This window comes from Bos javanicus, chromosome 17, assembly GCF_032452875.1.
Source record: "Bos javanicus breed banteng chromosome 17, ARS-OSU_banteng_1.0, whole genome shotgun sequence".
Classification (NCBI taxonomy): Eukaryota; Metazoa; Chordata; class Mammalia; order Artiodactyla; family Bovidae; genus Bos; species Bos javanicus.
Window position 1 is genome coordinate 71,357,995 of NC_083884.1, and position 23,613 is coordinate 71,381,607.

The following is a 23,613-nucleotide window of genomic DNA, read 5'->3' on the forward strand; positions in this document are numbered from 1 at the left end:
CCAGAGTCAGAGGGCCAGGACAGGCTGGGGACCTTGGGTCTAGGGATCCGGGTCAGGGACTCGGCAGAGGTGGAGGGGCTCCATCAGGCCTCCATGGGGCGGACCTGCAGATCCTGGGCCGGCCAGGGACCCAGGGAAAGTGCAAGGGGAAGACGGGGGAGGAGAAGGTGCTGAACTCAGAACCGGGGAAAGAGATAGGAGGTCAGGATGCAGGGGACACGGACTCCTGAGTCTGCAGAACACACTCCTCAGAGGCAGGAGTCCCTGAAGAAGCAGAGAGACAGGTACTAGGGTAGGAAATCTCCACCCAAGAAGACTCAGAGAGGAACCTGAACTCAGATCTGCCAATTGGGGGACCGAGGACAGGCAGACAGGCTCCCCCTCGACCAGAACAGAGGCTCCAAGGGACACAGACTTGGAGACCAACGGACGCCTTCGGGCAAAGGCTCGAACAGACATGTCAGCTCAAAATATACCTGGACTGACTCACAGGAGGCCAGGGAGGCCACATCATCCACTCAGGGGACAGACAGACAGACTGCCAGCCCCAGGTAGACCCCCATCAACCGTCAGACGGGAAGGCAAGGAGAGTGAGGGTCAGATGTCTGTGTGGGAAACCAAGAACCAGGGGGACTCAGGACTGTGCTGGCAGGGGTCCAGGCTCAGGCTTTCCCAGGAAGATGGGGAGGTGCCTGAGAAAACCCCACCCACCTTCCCTGGCACAGGCCCTCTGGCTCACAGTGGTGCCTGGACTTGGGGTCCTGCTGGGCTCTCAAAGGATCCTGTGTCCCCCTGTGACACAGACTCAGGGGCTCCCATGACGGGCACCAGACCTCTGATTGTGGTCTTCTTCCCCTCGCCCACTTTGCAGGTCAGCCCAAGTCCGCACCCTCGGTCACCCTGTTCCCGCCCTCCAAGGAGGAGCTCAGCGCCAACAAGGCCACCCTGGTGCGTCTCATCAGCGACTTCTACCCGGGTAGCGTGACCGTGGTCTGGAAGGCAGACGGCAGCACCATCACCCGCAACGTGGAGACCACCCGGGCCTCCAAACAGAGCAACAGCAAGTACGCGGCCAGCAGCTACCTGAGCCTGACGGGCAGCGACTGGAAATCGAAAGGCAGTTACAGCTGCGAGGTCACGCACGAGGGGAGCACCGTGACGAAGACAGTGAAGCCCTCAGAGTGTTCTTAGGGCCCTGGGCCCCCACCCCGGAAAGTTCTACCCTCCCACCCTGGTTCCCCCTAGACCTTCCTCCTGCACACAATCAGCTCTTAATAAAATGTCCTCATTGTCATTCAGAAATGAATGCTCTCTGCTCATTTTTGTTGATACATTTGGTGCCCTGAGCTCAGTTATCTTCAAAGGAAACAAATCCTCTTAGCCTTTGGGAATCAGGAGAGAGGGTGGAAGCTTGGGGGTTTGGGGAGGGATGATTTCACTGTCATCCAGAATCCCCCAGAGAACATTCTGGAACAGGGGATGGGACCACTGCAGGAGTGGAAGTCTGTCCACCCTCCCCATCAGCCGCCATGCTTCCTCCTCTGTGTGGACTGTGTCCGGCTCTGATGGTCACGGCAACACACTCTGGTTGCCACGGGCCCAGGGCAGTATCTCGGCTCCCTCCACTGGGTGCTCAGCAATCACATCTGGAAGCTGCTCCTGCTCAAGCGGCCCTCTGTCCACTTAGATGATGACCCCCCTGAAGTCATGCGTGTTTTGGCTGAAACCCCACCCTGGTGATTCCCAGTCGTCACAGCCAAGACTCCCCCCGACTCGACCTTTCCAAGGCCACTACCCTCTGCCCCTCCCCCAGGCCTCCCCCTCACATTCTTCAGGGGACCAGCAAGCCCCCAACCCTGGTCACTCATCTCACAGTTCCCCCAGGTCGCCCTCCTCCCACTTGCGTGTCAGGAGGGTCCCAGCTGACTTCGAGGTCTCTGACCAGCCCAGCTCTGCTCTGCGACCCCTTAGAACTCAGCCCACCACGGAGCCCAGCACCATCTCAGGTCCAAGTGCCCGTTTTGGTTGATGTGTTCCGTGAGCTCAAGCCCAGAATCAGGTTAGGGAGGTCGTGGCATGTTCATCTCTGACCTTGGGCGCTTTCTTAGGAGCTCAGAATGGGAGCTGAGACACGGATAGGCTGTGCTAGGCACTCCCACGGGACCACACGTGAGCACCGTTAGACACACACACACACACACACACGGGTCACTGCAAACACGGCCATGTTGGTTGGATGCATCTCTAGGACCAGAGGCGCTTCCAGAATCCGCCGTGGCCTCACTCTGCGGAGACCACAGCTCCATCCCCTCCGGGCTGTAAACCGTCTCCTCACCCTCCCACCGGGGTGACCCCCAAAGCTGCTCAAGAGGAGCCCCCACCTCCTCCAGGAGAAGTTCCCTGGGACCCGGTGTGACACCCAGCCGTCCCTCCTGCCCCTCCCCCGCCTGGAGATGGCCGGCGCCCCATTTCCCAGGGGTGAACTCACAGGACGGGAGGGGTCGCTCCCCTCACCCGCCCGGAGGGTCAACCAGCCCCTTTGACCGGGAGGGGGGCGGCCCTGGGGCTCCGAGTGCAGCTGCAGGCGGGCCCCCGGGGGTGGCGGGGCTGGCGGCAGGGTTTATGCTCGAGGCTGTGTCACTGTGCGTGTTTGCTCGGTGGAGGGACCCAGCTGGCCATCCGGGGTGAGTCTCCCCTTTCCAGCTTTCCAGAGTCAGGAGTGACAACTGGGTAGATTCTTGTGTTTTTCTTACCCATCTGGGGCTGAGGTCTCCGTCGCCCTAGGCCTGTAACCCTCCCCCTTTTAGCCTGTTCCCTCTGGGCTTCTTCACGTTTCCTTGAGGGAAAGTTTCACTGTCACCCAGCAAAGCCCAGAGAGTATCCAGATGGGGCAGGCAATATGGGACGGCAGGCTAGTCCACCACCAGCCCCCGGGCCCTTTTACCCTGGGCTCCCCGCGGCCTCCGGATAATGTCTGAGCTGCCTCCCTGGATGCTTCACCTTCTGAGACTGTGAGGCAAGAAACCCCCTCCCCAAAAGGGAGGAGACCCGACCCCAGTGCAGATGAACGTGCTGTGTGGGGACCCTGGGAGTAAGTGGGGTCTGGCGGGGACCGTGATCACTGCAGACTGATGCCCCAGGCGGGGTGAGAGGTCATGGCCGCCGACGCCAGCAGCTGCAGGGAGCACAGGCCGGGGGCAAGTCATGCAGACAGGACAGGACATGTGACCCTGAAGAGTCAGAGTGACACGCGGCGGGGGGGGGCCCGGAGCTCCCGAGATTAGGGCTTGGGTCCTAACGGGATCCAGGAGGGTCCACAGGCCCACCCCAGCCCTCTCCCTGCACCCAATCAACTTGCAATAAAACGTCCTCATTGTCATTCAGAAACCCCGCTCTCTGCTCATGTTTTTCCTTGTCCCGTATTTAATCGTCAACCTCTCCAGGATTCTGGAACTGGGGTGGGGAAACCCAGGCACCAAGGAGGAAAATACCTCTAGGGGAGCAGCTTACAGTGTCGGGGTGGGGGAGCGTCTCTGGGAGACTGGTTGGGACCCACCCCCACCCGCCCTCTCCTCCTCCAGCTCAGGGCCTTGCCCACCCCTCCACCTTCCTGGACTGGTGCCATCCAGATGAGCCCTCCCTCCCTGCCCTGCTCAAGACCCTCTAGACGGCGACCCCGCCACCGCCACCACTGTGTCATCTCTTTCCTGCCCTGGCCCTGCCCCTGGAACGCCCCCCTCCCTCGCTGCCCAGTTCATCTCCTGCCCACCCCCACGTCTTCCTTGTCACCCCCGAGGCCTGGACCACCCACGGGGGCCAGGCCACTGCAGCACTGTCAGCGTCCTAGGCTCTTAAATCTAGGGTGCGTCTCAGCTCTCCACCCCACGACAGGTTCAGGGGTGCAAGAGGCTGGAAGGAAGCCAGGAAGGAAAACGGTTGCATGAAAGACCCACCTGGAGGAGGCTTGAGCCCGCGACAGAGATGAGCTCTGAGCTCCTAAGGAAGGCGGCAAGAGGCGCCTCGGAAGCTCCGAGATTTGCAACAAAGCCTTCGCTGGAGGGAAGCTAGTGTCTCTGTGCCGAAGCCAGGCACCTTGTACCGCAGTTAAAAGTGGGGTCATGTTTTACTGGAGACCTCAGCCCTGCCGGGAGCCAGGCTCTGACACACACACACACAGGTGATGGTCCGGCAGCCTCGGGACGGGGCGAAGACCATGAGCTGGCACGGCTGCCCCTGCACAGGGAGCCCACCATGTTCCCGTCTCGGGTTCCATCTGGGGCCGGGCGACGGCTACACAGTAACGGTCCCTGGGTTTGGCCCATGGGAGGTGCCCCTCCTGCCTCTGCACCCAGGGTGGGCCCTTGGAACAAAAACCCACCACCCTGCACACACAGCACACCTAAGGCCTCTCCCACCCCTGCCTGAGATCCCTTGGGTGTCCCCGGGCCCCCAAGCTGTCCCCCAACTCACCACCCACCTCTGCCAGGTGGGAGCAAAGAGGAGAGGGCTGCTCTCCCAGGCCTGAGGCCCAGGAAGGCGCCTGCCACCTCCCCGGGGCTTGTCCACTGGCCACTTGCTCCCTTCCACTATGACGTCAGGACTCACTCCCTCTGTGAGGCCCCCAGGGTCTGGGGGATCCAGGGGCTCTGACGACGAGGGGTGTGATGGGCCCCAAAGAAGCCTTCCATGCTGGGGCCCTGGGCGGTGCCCCCCTCCTGCTGCACTTGGGGGCTAGAAAGGTAGGCTGCAGTCAGGGCTCGGGGTGTCCCTTGGTGGCTCTGTCCCTTGGCTCTTGCATTAGCGGCTATAATGAGTCACCCAAACACAGGCTTTAAGCAATCAATACACATTTATTCTTACAGGTCAGGGGGCAGAAGTACAAAATGAGTCCTACAGGAGAAGTTCAAGGCATCTCAGGCTGAGCTCCTTCCGGGGGTTTTTTCCAGCCTCTGCTATTTGTTGTTCAGTCGCTCAGTCTTGTCCGACTCTTTGCACACCCATGAACTGCAGCAGGACAGGCCCCCCTGTCCTTCACCATCTCCTGGAATTTGATCAAATTCATGTCCATTGAGTCGGTGATGCCGTCTAACCATCTCATCCTCTGTCGTCCCCTTCTCCTCCTGCCCTCAATCTTTCCCAGCGTCAGGGTCTTTTCCAGTGAGTCAGTTCTTTGCATCAGGTGGCCAAAGTATTGAGCTTCAGCATCAGTCCTTCCAATGAATATCCAGGCTTGATTTCCTTTAGGATTGACTGGCTTGATCTCCTTGCAGTCCAACGGACTCTCAAGAGTCTTCTCCACACCACAACTTGAGAGCATCAATTCTTTGGCTCTCAGCCTTCTTTGTGGTCCAGCTCTCACATCCATACATGACTACTGGAAAAACCATGGCGCTGACTACACTCATCTTTGTCAGCGAAGTGATGTCTCTGCTTTTTAATACACTGTCTAGGTTTGTTACAGCTTTCCTTTCACAGAGCAAGCATCTTTTAATTTCATGGCTGCAGTCACCGGCCACAGTGATTTTGGAGCCCGCCCTAAAAAAAAAAAATCTATCACTGCTTCCACTTTTTCCCCTTCTATTTGCCATCAAGTGATGGGACCGGATGCCATGATCTTAGATTTTTGAATGTTAAGCTTTAAGCCAGTTTTTTTTACTCTCCTCGTTCACCCTCATGAAGAGGCTGTTTAGTTCCTCTTCACTTTCTGCCATTAAAGTGGTATCATCTGCATATCTCAGATTATTGATATTTCTCCCAATAATCTTAATTCCAGCTTGTGATTCATTCAACCCAGAATGTCACATAATGTGCTCTGCATATAAGTTAAATAAGCAGGGTGACAATATGCAGCCTTGACGGACTCCTTTCCCAATTTGGAGCCAGTCCATTGTTCCATGTCCGGTTCTAACTGTTGCTTCTTGACCCGCATACAGGTTTCTCAGAAGGCAGGTAAGATGGCCCAGTACTCCCATGTCTTTAATAAGAATTTTCTACAGTTTGTTGTGACCCACACAGTCAAAGGCTTTGGCATAGTCAGTGAAGCAGAAGTATTACATTATGTCCTTTTGGAATTCCCTTGCTTTCTCTATGACCCAATGGATGTTGGCAATTTGATCTCTGGTTCCTCTGCTTTTTCTAAATCCTGCTTGTACATCTGGAAGTTCTCGGTTCACATACTGCTGAAGGCTAGCTTGAAGTAGTAGGAAGCATTACTATGAACAAAGCTAGTGGAGGTGATGGAATTCCAGCTGAACTATTCAAAATCCTCACAGATGATGCTTTTAAAGTGCTGTACTCGAGAAGTGAAAGTCGCTCAGTCGTGTCCGACTGAGCAACCCCATGTCCGACATAGCAACCCCATGGTCTATACAGTCCATGGAATTCTCTAGGCCAGAACACTGGAGTGGGTAGCCTTTCCCTTCTCCGGGGGATCTGCCCAACCCAGGGATTGAACCCAGGTCTCCCACATTGCAGGTGGCTTCTTTACTAGCTGAGCCACAGGGAAGCCCATACTGCTGCACTCAATATGTCAGCAAATTTGAAAAACTCAGCAGGGGCCACAGGACTGGAAATGGTCAGCTTTCATTGGATTGGTCAGTGTCAGTGTCCAATCCCAAAGAAGGGCAACGCCAAAGACTATTCAAACTGTCATACAATTGCTCCCGTGCTAGTAAGCTGTGCTCAGAATCCTTCAAGCTGGGCTTCAGCAATCGTGAACCGAGAACCGAGACCTTCCAGCATCCAGATGAGCCCAGTCCTCGGCTCAACCCTCCCCCTCTGCTTCAAAGCCGCAGCAGCTTCTCACCTCTCTCCTTTCCCCTTTGACCTCTGCCCCCATCTCACCCCTCAAGGAGGTGTTATAGCCATGCGTTCCGGGAAACAAACTCACTCAGAAGGACAATGCAGATAGTGGAGCGAAGTTTATTACACCGGCGGGCCCAAGGCAGAGTTTCCTCTTAGCCGAGGACCCCAACCAGCATTTGTGAAAATCTTTAATACCTGTGTGTACGTGTCTGAACTCACCACCCCAATTTCCTTGAGACTTACATAAACCAAGGAAGGGTAAATACAATCGCAATAACCCCATCATTCGAGTGTTAGGTGTTCAAACAGTTAATAATCAATAAGACTGCACTCCGATAGACACAGAAAGAATTTATGACCTGTCTGGAGGCAGGGGTGATTAGAGTATGTTTTCTCTTAGGCGATGAGTAACCTGGATGTGATCTTCAAGATTCCCCTGTCCAGAGGGGGTCTTTTCCTTCTACTGAGGTTTCCACAGGCTCTAAACACAGAGTTCAGAGTCCATTGGAGAGGTGGCATGAGCAGCACGAACAGGCCTGAGATGGGCTCCAGGCCCTGTGAATCCCTTCTTCAGAGGCTCCAGGTCCATCAGGGCTGTCGTTGCCCACTTCAGAGGTGTCAGCTACAAACTGGCGCTTGCCGTGGGCACTCGCCACCTGCTTCTACAAGGATTAAAGCACACGCTGCTGCAGCTGCCAACCCTCAACACCCGCCGAAAGGAGTTCAGGGCGGAAAGCAGAAAGGAGGCCCTCTGTGCTGGGAGCAGGGGGTCTTCAGAGAGTTAGACTGACTTTATGAGCCCAATTCTTGTATGTCCTCATATCTAGAAAAGTACCAAATCCTTCATGGTGATGATTGCTCCTCGTGCCTGGCAAAAGCTTCTCAAGACTGGTAGAAATCTGAAAAGATACGTGCTCGGCTGCATGTCTTCCCCTTCACCGAAATCACACATATACTGGCCTTTCTCCCCCTGCCTCTTCGGGGCAGTTTCTCAGAGCTATCTGAGGGGCTATCTCCTGGGCCACAGTCCTCATATTGTCCCAGATGAAACTTGCAACTCTCACGCTGTGCTTTTTATTTTTAAGTTGACAGAGGGCAGATTGACCAAATTCAAACACACCAGGCTTGTCCTGCTCAGCCAAGCGCTGGCGCAGCCTCTGCGGACTGAAGGCCCCAGAGCACTGGCTTGAGCGGTCCCAGCTCATGGCCCCAGGGTCAGGTCAGAAGAGGGGGCTTGGCCTGGCCCTGCCCTGCCTCGCTGAGCCACGCTGGGCAGCACCCTTGGCCCGGGCTTGCTTGCTGAGGCCAAGGCAGGGAGAGGCAATTGAGTTGGGTGGGGGAGGGGGGCTGTGACTTCCTCCACTGCCGGAAAGAGGCCTAGAATAGCCTCGGGCTGTGGGGGGAGGTGGGAGGAGAAGTGACTGCTGGGCCCTGGGGGAGGGCCCAGGAGTTTCTGCCGAGCTGAGCTGGGTGCCTCTCCCGACTGCCCAACCCCCTGAGAGTCGACGGGAGAGCACAGCCTGGCCAAACCTGGGCAGGGCACACGTGTCCTTCACCCCACAGTGGTCACGAGCCCAGCATGGTCCCTGCGTCTGGCGGGAGACACAGACCCTCACACCCCGCACAAGGGTCCGGCCGCTTTCCAATAACAGCAGCCGTGCCCTCTGGGCCGGTGACCCGGACGCAGAGAGACGAAGTCCGCATCTCTCAGAGCGCGCTGTCCTCCGCCCGGTCAGGCCCGGGTCCCCTGCTTCTCTGAGGTCACCAGGAGGGATTGCATGTGGGTCTCAGGGACACAGGTTCAGTGATGTGACAGAGGGTAGTGGGTCCCAGCAGGGCCGGTCTTTGGACCCGTTTTTCTGAAAAGCCAGTTGGCGACCTGGGGTCACAGCAAAGCTGATCCTGTTTGGCCAGGAGTCTCCCAGTGACGGCCTCCTCCAGAACATCGGGCCCAGTGGGGGCTCCAGGGGGTAGACTTGCCTCCTGTATTTCCCCTACATTCCCAGCTCACGCCCGTGTCTTGACAAGTCCATGATTTGGTAAAATTAATTTGTGTTGGATGGAGTTGATTTAGTGGTGTGTGAGTTTCTGTGGCGCAGCAAAGTCAATCAGTTACGCATACACATATATCCAGCTCTTCCTACGATTCTGTTCCCATACAGGTCATTATGGAGTGTCAGGTAGAGCTTCCTGTGCTACGCAGTAGGGCCTTATTCAGTTCAGCTCAGTCGTGTCCGACTCCTTGTGACCCCATGGACTGCAGCACGCCAGGCTCCCCTGTCCATCACCAACTCCTGGAGCTTATTCAAACTCATGTCCATCGAGCCGGTGATGCCATCCAACCATCTCATCCTCTGTCGTTCCCTCTCCTCCTGCCTTCAGTCTTTCCCAGCACCCCCTAGAGAAGGGAATGGCAAACCACTTCGGTATTCTTGCCCTGAGAACCCCATGAACAGTACGGAAAGTCCTTATTAGTTTTCTATTTTATATATAGCAGTGCGCACGTGTCAGCCCCAATCTCGCAATTTATCACCCCCTCCGCCGCCGATTGGTAGTCATGTTTGTTTTCTACATCTGCGACTCTATTTCTGTTTTGTAAACAAGTTCATTTACACCACTTTTTTAGATTCTGCACATACGTGGCAAGCCCACAGCAAACATGCTCAATGGTGAAAGACTGAAAGCATTTCCTCTAAGATCAAAAACAAGACGAGGATGTCCACTCACTCCGTTTTTACTCAACACAGCCCTGAACGTCCTAGCCATGGCAATCAGAGAAGAGAAAGAAATTAAGGAATCCAAATTGGAAAAGAAGAAGTAAAACTCACTCTTTGCAAATGACATGACACTTATACCCAGAAAATCCTAGAGATGCTACCAGATAACTATTAGAGCTCATCAGTGAATTTGTTGCAGGATACAAAATTAATACACAGAAATCTCCTGCATTCCTATAGACTGACAACAAAAGATCTGAGAGAGAAATTAAGGAAACCATCCCACGGCATGAAAAAGAGTAAAATACCTAGGAATAAAGCTACCTAAAGAGGCAAAAGACCTGTACTCAGAAAACTATAAAATACTGACAAAAGAAATCAGACGACACAGAGAGAGAGATACCACGCTCTTGGATGAGAAGAATCGATAGTGTGACAATGACTATACTACCCAGAGAAACATACAGATTCAGTACAACCCCTATCAAATTCCCAACGGCATTTTTCACAGAATCAGAATTAGAACAAAAAGTTTTACAAGTTTCAGGGAAACAAGAAAGATCCTAAAGAGCCAGAGCAATCTTGAGAAAGAAAAATGGAGCTGGAAGAGTCGGGCTCCCTGAGTTCTGACTGTGTGTACAAAGCTGGCATGATTTTTAACAGCGGGGGTGTAAATGAACTTGTTTACAAAACAGATGGTGGGGTGGGCTTCCCTGGTGGCTCAGCTGGTAAAGAATCCTCCTGCAATGCAGGAGACCTGGGTTCGATCCCTAGGCTGGGAAGATCCCCTGGAGAAGGGAAAGGCTACCCACTCCAGTATTCTGGCCTGGAAAATTCCAAGGACCATATAGTCCATGGGTTTGCAAAGAGTCGGACACGACTGAGCGACTTCCAATCCTGGAAACGTCCCATTGTGGACGGTGAACTGGGGTTGTCCAAGCTCAGGGTAACCGTTTGCTGAGTGACTGACACTCCTTCTCATGGGTTAAAATGTGGGGCCCAAGGCCAGGACCAGACCCCGCAGTCAGCTGGGCAGACCCTGTGCAGCCCCATCGAGTGTGAGGCCGCCGTGGAGTTCCTGGCCCCCGTGGGCCTCGACCGGAGCCCCTGGAGTGAGTCCATTCCCTCCCAGCCCGTGAGAGGCTGGGTGCAGCCCTAACCATTTCCCACCCAGTGACAGATCCGCCTGTGTGGAAACCTGCTCTTGTCCCCAGGGAACCTGGCAGGACTCAGGGAGAATGTCTCAGGGCGGCCACAGATCAGGGGCTGGGGGGGCAGGGCTGGGTCCAGCAGAGGCCCTGTGCCCACTCCCGGGAAAGAGCAGCTGATGGTCAGCATGACCCACCAGGGCACCGACGCGTGCTTGCACACAGGCCGCCCCCTCATGGTGACACTCTTTTCCTGTGGCCACATCTCGCCCCCTCAGGTCCCTCCTGCTCCCCAGCTCCTGGCCTGGGAACCTCTTCCCCGCCCCGGGGACGTCAGGGCTGGTGTCCACTGAGCATCCCATGCCCGGGACTGTGCTGGTCACCAGCACCTGCACCCCCTCTCGGGTCTCACCAGGACGGGCAACTCCTGCCCATCCAGCACCCAGCCTCCTGGGTACACATCGGGGGAGGAGGGAGAAGCCTGGGCCAGACCCCCAGTGGGCTCCCTAAGGAGGACAGAAAGGCTGCCGTGGGCCAGCCGAGAGCAGCTCTCTGAGAGACGTGGGACCCCAGACCACCTGTGAGCCACCCGCAGTGTCTCTGCTCACACGGGCCACCAGCCCAGCACTAGTGTGGACGAGGGTGAGTGGGTGAGGCCCAGGTGCACCAGGGCAAGTGGGTGAGGCCCGGGTGGACAGGGTGAGTGGGTGAGGCCCGGGTGGACCAGGGCGAGTGGGTGAGGCCCGGGTGGACAGGGCGAGTGGGTGAGGCCCGGGTGGACCAGGGCGAGTGGGTGAGGCCCGGGTGGACAGGGCGAGTGGGTGAGGCCCGGGTGGGCCAGGGCCCAGAGCAAAGCCCCGGCTCAGCAGTGATTTCCTGAGCGCCCACTGCTTGCAGGGACCTCGGCGATGGTAAGGCAGCCCTGTTGGGGGCTCCCGACTGGGGACAGCATGCAGAGAGCGAGTGCTCCCCTGGAGAAACAGCCAGGGCATGGCCGGGCGCCCTGCCAGGCTGCCCCAGGGGCCACAGCTGAGCCCGGAGGCGGCCAGGGGCCGGGACAGCCCTGATTCTGGGTTGGGGGCTGGGGGCCAGAGTGCCCTCTGTGCAGCTGGGCCGGTGACAGTGGCGCCTCGCTCCCTGGGGGCCCAGGAGGGACGGTCAGGTGGAAAATGGACGTTTGCGGGTCTCTGGGGTTGACAGTTGTCGCCGTTGGCACTGGGCTGTTGGGGCCCAGCAGCCTCAGGCCAGCACCCCCGGGGCTCCCCACGGGCCCCGCACCCTCACCCCACGCAGCTGGCCTGGCGAAACCAAGAGGCCCTGACACCCGAAATAGCCAGGAAACCCCGACCGACCGCCCAGCCCTGGCAGCAGGTGCCTCCCTCTCCCCGGGGTGGGGGGAGGGGTTGCTCCAGTTCTGGAAGCTTCCACCAGCCCAGCTGGAGAAAGGCCCACATCCCAGCACCCAGGCCGCCCAGGCCCCTGTGTCCAGGCCTGGCCGCCTGAGACCACGTCCATCAGAAGCAGCATCTCTTATCCCACGATCCTGTGTCTGGGATCCTGGAGGTCATGGCCCCTCTCAGGGCCCCAGGAGCCCATCTAAGTGCCAGGCTCAGAGCTGAGGCTGCCGCGGGACACAGAGGAGCTGGGGCTGGCCTAGGGCACCGCGGTCACACTTCCCCTGCCGCCCCTCACTTGGGACTCTTTGTGGGGAGGGACTGAGCCAAGTATGGGGATGGGGAGAAAAATGGGGACCCTCACTATCACTGCCCTGGGAGCCCTGGTGCATCTGGAGTAACAATGCGGTGACTCGAAGCACAGCTGTTCCCCACGAGGCCTCACAGGGTCCTTCTCCAGGGGACGGGACCTCAGATGGGCCAGTCACTCATCCATTCCCCATGAGGTCTCACAGGGTCCTTCTCCAGGGGACGGGACCTCAGATGGCCAGTCACTCATCCATTCCCCACGAGGCCTCACAGGGTCCTTCTCCAGGGGACGGGACCTCAGATGGCCAGTCACTCATCCATCCGTCTGTCCACCCATCCGTCCAACCATCACCCTTCCCTCCATCCATCTGAAAGCTTCCCTGAGGCCTCCCCGGGAACCCAGCCTGCATGCGGCCCTCAGCTGCTCATCCCAGGCCAGTCAGGCCCGGCACAGTCAAGGCCAAAGTCAGACCTGGAAGGTGCCTGCTTCACCACGGGAGGAGGGGGGCTGTGGACACAGGGCGCCCCATGCCCTGCCCAGCCTGCCCCCCGTGCTCGGCCGAGACGCTGAGGGCAACGGGGGGGCAGGAGGTGGGACAGACAGGCCAGCGTGGGGGGCCAGCTGCCGCCTGGCTGCGGGTGAGCAGACTGCCCCCCTCACCCCAGGTACAGGTCTCCCTGATGTCCCCTGCCCTCCCTGCCTCCCTGTCCGGCTCCAATCAGAGAGGTCCCGGCATTCCAGGGCTCCGTGGTCCTCATAGGAATAAAAGGTGGGGAACAAGTACCCGGCACGCTCTCCTGAGCCCACCCCCAAACACACACAAAAAAATCCCTCCACCGGTGGGACTTCACCAGCTCGTTCTCAGGGGAGCTGCCAGGGGGTCCCCCAGCCCCAGGAAGCCAGGGGCCAGGCCTGCAAGTCCACAGCCATAACACCATGTCAGCTGACACAGAGAGACAGTGGCCGGTGGACAGGTGCCCCCACCCGCGAGCCTGGAGAGTGTGGCCCTTGCCTGCCCCAGCCGCGGTCAGTCGGCTCAGCAACTGCTGTCCACTCCCAGCGCCCTGGCCTCCCCTGTGGGCCCAGGTCAAGTCCTGGGGGTGAAGCTAAGTCAGGGAGCCTCATCCATGCCCAGCCCGGAGCCCACAGCGCCGTCAAGAAATGCTTCTTCCCTCCGTCAGGAAACATTAGTGGGAAAGACAAGAGCCGGGGGGTTCTGGGGTCCTGGGGGATCAGATGAAGGGGTCTGGGAGCAGCAGCAGCCTCAGGCACCCCAAAACAAGGCCCAGGAGCTGGACTCCCAGGGCTGAGGGGCAGAGGGAAGGAAGGCCTCCTGGGGGGTTGGCATGAGCAAAGGCACCCAGGTGGGGGCTGAGCACCCCTCGACTGGCACACACAGGCCCCCACTGCAGTACCTTCCCCCTCGGAGACCCTGGGCTCCCGTCTCCCGCCTGGCCTGCCATCCTGCTCACCACCCAGAAATCCCTGAGTGCGGTGCCATGTGACTGGGCCCTGCCCTGGGGAGGAAGGAGATTCAGACAGACAGGATGCCAGGGCAGAGAGGGGCGAGCAGAGGATGCTGGGAGGGGGCCCGGGGAGGCCTGGGGGGCAGGGGGGCAGGAGTTCTCCAGGGTGGACGGCGCTGTGCTATGCTCGGTGAGCACAGAGGCCCCGGGTGTCCCAGGCCTGGGAACCCAGCAGAGGGGCAGGGACGGGGCTCAAAGGACCCAAAGGCCGAGCCCTGACCAGACCTATGGGTCCAGAAGGCAGCTGCGCCCTGAGGCCACTGAGTGGCCCCGTGTCCCGAACCACCGCTGAAACATGGGACACACGTTCCCAGGCGGAGCCACTCCTGCCTTCCGGGAGGCTCCCAGCGGGCTCATCGCTCCATCCCACAGGGAGGGAAACCGAGGCCCAGATGACGAACATCCCGGCGAGCAGGTCAGAGCCAGCCCCTGGGGTCCCCTCTCCCGGCCTGGGGCCTCCCCTCTGCAGGGTGGGAAACCGAGGCCACACAGGGGCTCCATGGGGCTGCCCTCTGCCAGGCCCTGGACACCCCACGGGTGACCCCCGCCTCTATCATCCCAGCCCTGGGGGACAGATGGGAGGCCCAAGCGTGGACCCCCTGGCCACCCCCTACCCCACAGCCGGGAGGAGCCGGGAGCTGGTGGCCAAGGGCCTAGAGGAGCCCAGACCCCAGGGTGGGGGGGGGTCTCCCACCCACAGCCCTTCTCAGACGTGACCTGGGGCCACGTGCCTTCCTCCAAGTTCAGTTCCCTCTACACAGGGGCAGGGGTGCGGGTAGTGAGTCTCCCTGAAGGGGAGCCGGGGATTAAAGGAGATGATGCCTGTGACGTGCTTGGACCCCAGTGACCCTCGCCCACCCCAGTCACTCCGTCCCCTCCTGGGCTCCTTGTCCAGGGCCTGCCTCTGCCGTGCTGTGTGACCCTGGGCAAAACGCTTCCCCTCTCTTGGCCTCAGCCTTCCCCTCTGCTTGGGGAGAAGCGGGTGGTGGGACTTGCAGGCCAGAAGCATCAGGAAGACCATTAGATTCCTGGGCCAGGGAGCTGGGCAGCCAGGCCCTGGGCCTGAAGGGGCAGTGGGGCCGGAGGTGGGAGCAGGGAAGGGAGCGGGTGGGGTGAGGCTCTGCCTGCAGCTGGCTGCCCCTGGGAATCCCCAGGCTAAAGTTAACCCTGCCCTGGCTGAAACCAGAACTGCGGGTGCCAGCCGGGAGCTGTAAGGGGAAGAGAAACCGAGCCGCGGTCGGCGGGGCGTGGGACGGGGGACAAACAGGGCCAGGTGTGGCCCGCGCGGCGGGACAGGCCAGTTTCAGGGCTGACGTTGTCAGATGTTTGTGCAGCTCGCAGGTGGGGGTGTGCAGACCCCCCCACCCGCCTGCGCCCAGCCCCTGCCCAGCCCCGGTCTGGGCCTGATGCTGCCCCCTAGCTGCCTCCTCAACATCCTTGCCATCCTGGGTCCTGGGATCCTGGAGGGCTGGACCCCAGGGGAATCTCAGAACTGGCCGGGGTGGCCCCCGCGGTCAGCAGGGCCCCAGGGAGGGGGCGGCAGGGTCACCGAGCCCGTCAGCACAGCAGGGAGGGGCTCCAGCCCCGGCGTCCCAGCCCCAGGCGCTCCTGGCTGCAGACTGAGCCATGGGTGGGCAACGGGGTGAGCAGAGGCCTCCCCACTGCCCATGACTCCAAGGGGCCCCAGGGAGACGCAGTCCAGCCCTTCAGCAGGAAATGTATCCCCTTGTCCATGGCCTCGGGACGCACTGCCCTTTGGCCCAGCAGCCCTGCTCCTTGGGAGCTCCTCACTGGCCCGGGACCCAGGGACAACGTGCTGCCCAGCCCTGGGTCCCCACCAGCAGCATGTCCACACAGCCTAACGTCCACAGCCCCAAAGGGCCTCGGAGACGTGCCGTGGGTGGGTTCCACCGTAGGGGACGGGGACAGGGACAGGGGATGGGAGGCGGTCTTATCTGAGCCCACCTTTGGGAAAAGGCCATGACTGTCACAGAGAAAAGACTGCCAGCGTGCACACCAACACGCTGAGTGCCCCCTGGAAGCAAGGCCACGTGTTTATTTTCTTCCTTATGCGCGCCTGTTCCTTCTCATTTCTCGAAGAATGTGACACTTTCAAAATCAGAAAACAAAGCAGTGAACTGATTTACGATGAACGACCCTCTAAAAATGGTGTGGTAGAAGGTTTGAATGGCATCGTGAAAATAACATCATCCCCAAGAGGTCACAAGACAAGACCCAGCATATGAGCGTGTGTCTCTGTGTCTACAGGGCCATCCGTGTCCGCACCTCTTACCTGGGGCTACCCGGGCGGGTGGACATACCAGGGATGGTGGTTTTCACTTGGCCCTCGCCACTCTTTCGATTTTTTTCTACAATGATTATATGTTTACTGTGTAATTATAAAAACACATGTTTTTAAGTGTTTTCTTTTTCACTTGTGTTATTTCAATTCACTTAACATTCAACAAATATTTATTGCTTCCCTGCTACATCTATGACAGGCCGGGTGCAAGTTTGGGACTGACCACGTTGATGATAAGAGAGAGAATCATCTCTCCTGATCAGTGGTCCAGGGTGGTGGGGGTGGTTGTTGGAAAGAGGTCATTACAACGCTAAGATGGAGTCTTACCTCTGAGTCGTAGGTCATGTCCAAATCCATGAAGCTCTCTTACAACCCCAGCTCCACACCCAGGCAGAAAGGCTACTGAGCCTCTAAGAACAGACAGGGCTATTGCAGGGGTGCTGAATCCCCACCAGCAGGCAGGGAGCAAAGAGGATTGGAGAAAAGCAGCCCCTTTCAGAAGCTCTCTGGTGGTTCACAGGTTAAGACCTTGCCGTCCAGTGCAAGGGATGTGGGTTGGACCCTGGTAGGGGAGCTAAGACCCATAGGCCTCATGGCCAGACCACCAGAAAATAAAACAGAAACGACATTAGAAGTTTAATAAAGACTTTAAAAATGACCCACGTCCAAAAAGCTTTAAAAACAAAGAAAAGCAGCCCCTTTTAATACAGCTAAAACCGTAAGAGTGAGCCATTGCACACCAAACGTGTAAGCAATTTCTGCAGAGTTTAAAACAAAAAAGACCAAAAAAACCTCTCCCCCAAATAAAGTAGACTGGCCTGGGACAAAGTCCAGGATTGGCGGAACTTATAAAGGAAAGAGGCACTTTTTGAAGCAGACCAGAATACGCTTCAGGAGCGTTTAACCAGTTCTTTGGACAGGAAGAATTACGTGGTAGACGACAGCACAGTCTGTGTGGGTGAAGACCTAGGCTGACAAACTTCTCAGTGCATCTCAGCAATCCTCTGTCCCTGGGTCTGACCTGGTCGATGTGGTAGTCCTAGAGGCCACCGCACAGCTCCATCCCGAGGAATGCAGAAGAGGAGGTAAGTATGCCGTCTCACAGGATACCTGGCTCAGTGAGTGAAAGAAACAGGTTAGCAATAATTACTGGCAACTCACTCACACAGGGCTTGTTAACTCTAGTCGTAGTTACAGGAACCGAAGGATCTTGTATAGACGTCCTTCCTTTCTCTTATACTCCTAAACACTCTATTTAGATCCTCCACTTAAGGGGCTTCCCTGGTGGCTCAGACAAGAAAGAAGTTGCCTGCAATGCAGGAGACTCAGGTTTGATTCTTGGGTCAGGAAGATCCCCCGGAGATGAGAATGGCTACCCACTCCAGTATTCTTGCCTGGAGAATTCCACAGACAGAGGAGCCTGGCAGGTTACAGTCCATGAAGTCATAAAGAGTCGGACACAACTGAGCAACGAGCATGACACACACAAAGTCCTGCAGCTGGCGGCCCTGTAGATGACATGAGCTCGCCTCAGTCGCTCGCTCTACACTCTCTCCCCAGAAAAATATGGTATTTAGCCCAATTCAGTGGGTCTGGCACTGTGACTGTGAGTTCAAACAGGCAGGAAGTCAACAGCCATCTCTCCAGCCTGCCAGTCTCCTGCCTCAGCTCCCACTCCTCGACCCCCTGCACAAAGGAGGAGGCGCAGCCCCTCCCCGGGCATCTCACCCCCAGCCCCGTGCCTGACCGCCCTCCCCGGGCATCTCACCCCCAGCCCCGTGCCTGACCGCTTCAAGGCATCTCACCCCCAGCCCCGTGCCTGACCGCTTCAAGGCTCTCGGCAAAGAGTTTGAACGAGGGTGGGAAGGAAGGAAGGGAGATGAGACGGGAGGGCGGATGAGTGGGTAGGTTTGGGGGTGCACGGTTGTGTGGGTAGCTGGGTGGGTGAGTGGATGAATGGATAGCTGGGTGGGTAGGTGAATGGATGGGATAGCAGGTGAACGACTGCTGGATATGTGGGTGGATGGGTGGGTGTGTGGTTAGATGGATGGATGAAGGCTGTGAGGGTGGATGGGTCAGTGGCTGGGTGGGTAGATGAGTTATTGGACCGGGGGTTCATGAGCAGGTTAGTAGTCAGATGCGTGAATGGACAGTTGAGTATGTGGGTAGGCCGTAGTCATGAAGAACATAGACCCTCAGCCCCGGGCTGCTCTGTGGAAAGCAGCTGAACTCAACACCCAGGTTCCAAACCCAGCTCTGGTCCTGACTTGGTGTGACCTTGGCCATTTCCTCAGTGCCTCGAAGCCTTGCCCCCTGCAGGCCAAGAGGACCCCAGCCCCTGCCCTGCCCACCTCACAGGCCGGCGGGAAGGACAGACTGCGTGGAGATGCTTTAGAAGCCCGAGAGACTGTTCAGGCACACTCAGGCCCTTTAAGGGGCCCCTGCACTCCGACCCCAGGCTTGGATGACATCTGCGGTGGGAAGAGCCTGCACTTGGGGCCCAGACAGACCTGGGTTCCAGTCCTGGCTCCACCCTTTTCCAAGTATGTGACCTTGGGCAGATGACTGTCCTCCTCTGGGAGGTGGACACGATGACCGCTCAGGGCTGTGGGAGGATTCAGGGGGATCGTTCGGGAAGGCACTCAGCACAGCACCCACCAAGGGCGCAGGGATGGATCTGGGGTCCCAAAGAAGAGGCCCAATCCCGCGTCTTGGCAGCAAGGAGCCCTGGAGACCGGGAAGTGTCCAGGACACTGACCCAGGGGTTCGAGGAACCCCGAAGTGTGTCTGTGAAGATGTGTTTTGTGGGGGGACAGGTCCAGAGCTTTGAGCAGAAAAGCGGCCGTGGCCTGTGGAGGGCCAACCACGCTGATCTTTTTTAAAAGGTTTTTGTTTTGATGTGGACCATTTTTAAAGCCTTCATTGAATTTGCTACAATATTGCTTCTGGTTTATGCTCTGGTTTCTTCGGCTGCAAGGTTTGTGTGATCGTATCTCCTCAACCAGGACTGCACCCACAGCCCCTGCACTGGAAGGCGAAGTCTTAACCCAGACCGCCAGGAACGTCCCTCCCCTCACTGATCTAATCCAAGACCCTCATTAAGGAAAAACCGAGATTCAAAGCTCCCCCAGGAGGACTCGGTGGGGAGGAGAGAGCCAAGCACTCAGCACTCAGTCCGGCACGGTGCCCTCCCTGTCCAGGGCGAGGGCACGGCCGAAGGGCCACCGGAGACCCTGTCGGATTCAGCAGTAGGATTGTGAGGAATTTCAACTTACTTTTTAAATCTGTCTCTCAAGGCTGTTACAAGCGGACTTTACCAGTAACTTAAAAGTTGAAAGGGACTTCCCAGGCGGCACTTGCGGTGAAGAACCCGCCGGCTGGTTTTAGGAGACATAAGAGATGTGGGTTAGATCCCTGGTTCAGGAGGATTCCCCTGGAGAAGGAAATGGCAACCCACTCCAGTATTCTTGCCTGGAAAGCCTCACGGACAGAGGAGGCTGGCGGGCTACAGTCCACGGGGTCGCACACGACTGAATCGACTTAGCTTCAAGTTGAGACAGGAAGAGGCAGTGACTGGTGGCAAAACACCGCACCCACGCTCCCAGGGGACCTGCAGCGCTCTGGTTCATGAGCTGTGCTAACAAAAATCAACCCAACGAGAGGCCCAGACAGAGGGAAGCTGAGTTCATCAAACACGGGCGTGATGTGGAGGAGATAATCCAGGAAGGGACCTGCCAAGCCCATGACAGACCGGTGTCCTGTCTGAGGGCCGTCCTGGCAGAGCGGTGCAGGGCCCTCCGAGACCCCCCGAGCTCCAGACCTGGCTGGGGGCTACAGGGTGGGGCTGAGCTGCAAGGACTCTGCTGTGAGCCCCACGTCAGGGAGGATCACCTTGTTTGTTTTCTGAGTTTCTCTTAAAATAGCCTTTATGGGTCCTGGTCTTTGGTTTTAAAATAACAACTGTTCTCCGTAAACAACGTGAAAAAAAACAAACAGGAGGAAAACAACGCAGCCCGGGCATTTCACCCGGAAGAGCCGCCTCTAACACTTTGACGGGTTGCCTTCTATTTTAACCCTGTTTTCATTGTAAACTGTAAAAACCACATCATAAATAAATTAAAGGTCTCTGTGAAGTTTAAAAAGTAAGCATGGCGGTGGCGATGGCTGTGCCACACCGTGAACACTCGTTTCAAAACGGTAAATTCTAGGGACCCCCTGGTGGTCCAGTGGGTGAGATTTTGCTTCCATTGCAGGAGCCGTGGGTTTGATCCCTGGTTGGGGAACTAAGATCCCACATGCTGTATGGAGTGGCCAAAAAGAATTTTTTGTAAATGGTGAGTTTTAGGTGACGTGAATTTCCCATTGATGCACTTCACAGGCTCAGAATGCAGCCAGGCCCTCAGGAAGCCCGAGTCCACTGGTCCTTTACTTTTCCTTAGAGTTTTATGGCTTCTGTTTCTGCCCTTAAACCCACCATGTTTCAACCTCATCTGATTTTGGACTTTATAATAAAGTTAGGCTGTGTTTCAGGAAACTTTGCTCAGTATTCTGTAATAATCTAAATGGAAAGAATTTGAAAAAAGAGCAGACACTTGTACATGCATAACTGAATCACTTTGGTGTACACCTGAAACTCGAGTGCAGCCGCTCAGTCGTGTCCGACCCTGCGACCCCACGGACTGCAGCACGCCAGGCTTCCCTGCCCATCACCAACTCCCGGAGTTCACTCAAACACATGTCCGTCGACTCGGTGATGCCGTCCAACCGTCTCATCCTCTGTCGTCCCCTTCTCCTCCCGCCTTCAATCTTTTCCAGCATCAGGGTCTTTTCAAATGAGTCAGTTCTTCACACCAGGTGGCCAGAGTATTGGAGTTTCAGCTTCAGCATCAGCCCTTCCAACGACCCCCCATACCTGAAGCTAACACAGTGCTAATCCACTGTGCTGCAACATGAAAGAAAAACACATTTTTTAAGTTTAGGCTGTGTGTGTCTTCCTTCTCTCAACACTGCGTCTGACCCCACCCACACTGCCCAGCGCTGCATTCCCCGTGGACGGGAGGCCCCCTGCCCCACAGCTGCGTGCCGGCCGGTCACTGCCGAGCAGACCTGCCCGCCCAGAGTGGGGCCCCCGGCACTGGGGACAAGGCAGGGGCCTCTCCAGGGCCGGTCACTGTCCACTGTTCCTACTGGTTTTGTTTTCAAAAGTGGAGGCAGCGTAATATTTCCCTGATTATAAAAAGAAGTACACAGGTTCTCCACAAATAAAACAGGGGAAAAGTATAAAGAATGGAAGTTCCCAGCACAGCCTGGAGATCACGCCGGGTGCACCTGGGGTGTCCTTCCAGGCTGGACCTCACATTTCACGCAGACATCAGAAGGCTGCGAGATCTACCCAGAAGGCTGGGTAGATGGGGGATAGGTCGGTGACAAACAGTAGACAGAGAGATATACAGACAGATGATGGATAGACAGACGCTAAGACACCGAGCGAGGGGACAGACGGACGGAAGACACCATCCTTGGTCACTGACCACACACCCACATGGGTGTGGTGAGCCGGCTGTCATACTTGTGAACCTGCTGCTCTCACAACACCAGCTGGGTCCCTCCAGCCCCAGCGTCCCACACAGCAGACTCCCGGCTCCATCCCCAGGCAGGAATCCCACCACCGACTGGGGTGGACCCTCCCCGCAGGAAGGTCGTGCTGTCTAAGGCCTTGAGAGCAAGTTACAGACCTACTTCTGGGAAGACAGCGCACAACCGCCTACCCCGCAGAGCCCAGGAGGACCCCTGAGTCCTAGGGAAGGGACCGCACGGCCTGGACGGGGAGCGGCCCCAGGACGCTGCCCCCAACCTGTCCCACCTCACTCCTGCTCTGCTCTGAGGCGGGGCGCAGAGAGGGGCCCCGAGGCCTCTTCCCAGTTCTTGGGAGCACCCACTGGGCCTGAACCAGGCCAGAAGCCCCCTCCTCAAGGTGTCCCCGGACCACTCCCCTCCACCTCCGCTTGCTCTGTCTCCTGGCAGCAGGGAGCCCCAGTGAGAAGAGACAGCTCCAGGCTGTGATCTTGGCCCCTGGCTGCTCTGGCAGTGTGGGGGGTGGGGGTCGCTGGGAGGCCATGAGTGCTGGGGGTCGGGGCTGTGAAAGCACCTCGAGGTCAGTGGGCTGTTGGTCGGGCTCTGCGAGGTCCGCACGGGTAGAGCTGTGCCAGGACACAGGAGGCCTGGTCAGTGGTCCCCAGAGTCAGGGCCAAAGGAAGGGGTTCGGGCCCCTCTGGTTCCTCAGCTTCTGAGGCCGGGGACCCCAGTCTGGCCTTGGTAGGGGGGGATTGGAGGGGAGGCCCCCAGCCCCAGGACCTCCAGGAGCGGGACCTGGTTCCCCAACCCACCGGGCCCTGATCTCAGAGTCTGGGCTCAGCAGGTCCATCGGGGGTCCTGGCTACTCTCTCTGGCTGACTCAGAAGTCAGTGGGGGAGGTGGGGGTTACTGAGGGACCAGGAAGGGGGGCTTAGAGATCGGGGGCCACCACCCAGCTTTCACAGGAGAAACGGAGGCCCACAGGGCACAAGGGACTCGCCAGGGTCACACTGTGAGCCCAGCTGCTGGACTCAAGGCCCAGGGCTGTCCCCCACCCATGATGGCCCTGAGGGCCCCCTCAACTCGGACAGGGTCAAGCCCCCTGACCTGCACCCCCAAGACTCAGGCTTGGCCGTTCTAAGCTGAGGAGCCCTCGGGATCTGCAGTCAAGGCCACGGGGCCCAGCACCCCACCCCCCCCACCCCCCCCCCCCCCCCACCCCCCCACCCCCCCACCCCCCCACCCCCCCACCCCCCACCCCCCCCCCCCCCCACCCCCCCACCCCCCCACCCCCAGCCCCCCCACCCCGTCCTGTGCAGGCCTCTGGCCAGGCTCCTGTCGGCTCAGTGGGCCAGGGCCTGGCTAGGTTCCTGTAGGCCTCGCTCCCGTCTTCTTCCTCTGCAGCCCGGTGTGACAGCCCTGTAGCTGAGGCTCCGGCTCCCTGAGCAGGCCGCTCCCACGGGGCCACAGGCATGGGGTACTGTGCTTACCCACCCCAATGCGAGGGTGTGCAATGCCAAAGAGGAGGGGCCTGCCAGGCCTCCGGGAGCAGAATGAGCCCCCCAGACGGAGGTCCCATCTCACAGGCCGGGGCCTGGGGGCCTCGGTCCACACCTGGGGCCTAGAGCTGGGCCTGTCGGGAGCTGACCCGGGGGCAGGATGGCTGAGCTCAGGAGCCCAGCCAGGCGGTCACTATGCACCACGTTCGCGGTGGGGAGGGCGGGTCACCCACACAGCGGAGCCACAGCCCCCACCTGACGGTACTCGCGGGCCACGTGGAGGTGTCCCGGCTGCGTTCCTGACCGCGTGCCCGTGTCCCCGCACCGTGCGCCCCCGAC

General features: G+C 58.2%; 1 long non-coding RNA gene across 2 annotated transcripts; it reads right to left on the reverse strand.

Annotated features, from left to right (window-relative positions):
* Positions 1-870: 870 nt before the first annotated feature.
* On the reverse strand, positions 871-23,077 carry LOC133229139 (uncharacterized). Of its 2 annotated transcripts, none has more exons than XR_009730487.1 (2): positions 22,978-23,077; positions 871-1,231 (listed from the first exon to the last, which is right to left on the reverse strand). It is a non-coding gene; the product is annotated as an uncharacterized LOC133229139 (long non-coding RNA). The 2 variants fall into 2 exon arrangements; XR_009730488.1 differs by having other exon boundaries at positions 22,969-23,077.
* Positions 23,078-23,613: the final 536 nt, after the last annotated feature.